The following is a 1,429-nucleotide window of genomic DNA, read 5'->3' as shown; positions in this document are numbered from 1 at the left end:
TTCTGTCTGAAATGTTCATCTCTCTATGATCCCTTGTAACTAAGATTATTTTTGTTCCAGTAAGACAATCCATGCTGTCAGGGTAAGATATTCTGGTTGGTCTGTTCCTACATGGAAGAAAGGTAAGGGTTCAGGGTCAACGTCTAGTGCATTGCGGTCCCTGGGTAAGGGTCACAAAATCACCAGGACACAGGGGATGCAGTGTGCAAACAGCAATTGCCACTGCATGCTGTGCTTTATTGTTAGTGGGTATTTAAAGACTAGCAAGCATAATCTTTGCCAAGATTTGGTCAGAAAACATTCACACAAAAATTTTCCACAGATACATTTTTACTTAACCTATGAGAGAATGTCTAGGTATATTATTATCTAAACTATTTTAGAGCAAGCTCAAACCACTTCTCCAATCTCAGCAAAATGCTTGACCACCTGTTCATCTATGCTTAAGCAAGCAGAAGAGCCACTTCCTCAGCTCCCATGAGTCTGTGACATGTTTTGAGATAGGGAGAGGGAACATTTTCCCTCTGTAGCCTGGCGTTCCAAGAGTTTTCCTAATCCCAAACACAGTCCTCAGATAATCCCGAGGCTGGAGCCTGCATCATTCTGCCCCCTCAACATAGACCCTGAGTCTTCACAGTTCAGGTAGACATTTGTCCCAGGAAGACCTCATTTGGGAAATTTTAACCTGCAGAAAGTTAGAAGTAGCTCTTAAGTAAGGCTTACTTTGAATCCATTAGCTCCACAAAGCTAACTAGGTTGATAAATAAGTACTTGAAAAGCCACCACCTTTGGACTTAGCTGTAAAGGCTTCAAAGTATGATCAAATTTAAAATGAAAATGACAAAATAGTCATTGAACAAAAAATTGAAAATGTGAGCAATCGACCAAACTATATAAGTTTTTTCCACTGTACACAGAAATTTAGAGAAATAAGATCAATAGCATTTTTAGGAACAATAAGGGTTCCTTGTTACAAATAGGCAACCATGGATATATGTCTGTATAAAGATTGTATCATTACGTACTTAAATTTAGAGGATAATACATGCTTCAGCAGCAGGTCTACCCAAATTACAACAATACAGAGATTAACATGGCACTTGCACAAGGAGGATATGAAAATTTGTGAAGTATTCCATATTTTTCATTCTTCTGATGCAAGAAATGAAAAAGTTATTAAAAAGTTGATTACAAAAATACAAGTGTAACAATACATGTAATTCATAGAATTAAAGGTTAGTTTGACATCAGTGTATTAAATTTTCTCCTTAGAAAGGCCTTTACATAACATAACCTTTACAAAACTTGAAATTAGATAATATTGCCATTTTATACCAAAGAAATAAAATAATATAAGAAACTACAAAAAAAAGGAGTCTTAAAATTCTTCTATATGGAATGCAATCCGCAAGGTCACATTTATTAATGA

The 1,429-nt window shown here is 35.9% G+C and overlaps 1 pseudogene; it reads left to right on the top strand.

Moving 5' to 3' along the window:
• The first annotated feature begins 1,045 nt into the window (after positions 1 to 1,045).
• On the top strand, positions 1,046 to 1,145 carry LOC122098315 (annotated as a pseudogene).
• The last annotated feature ends 284 nt before the right edge of the window (positions 1,146 to 1,429 follow it).

This window comes from Dipodomys spectabilis, unplaced genomic scaffold (genome assembly GCF_019054845.1).
Source record: "Dipodomys spectabilis isolate Male_0828 unplaced genomic scaffold, ASM1905484v1 ptg000474l, whole genome shotgun sequence".
NCBI lineage: Eukaryota > Metazoa > Chordata > Mammalia > Rodentia > Heteromyidae > Dipodomys > Dipodomys spectabilis.
Note: the sequence above shows the minus strand (reverse complement) of the source record. Positions and strands in the feature narration are given on the sequence as shown.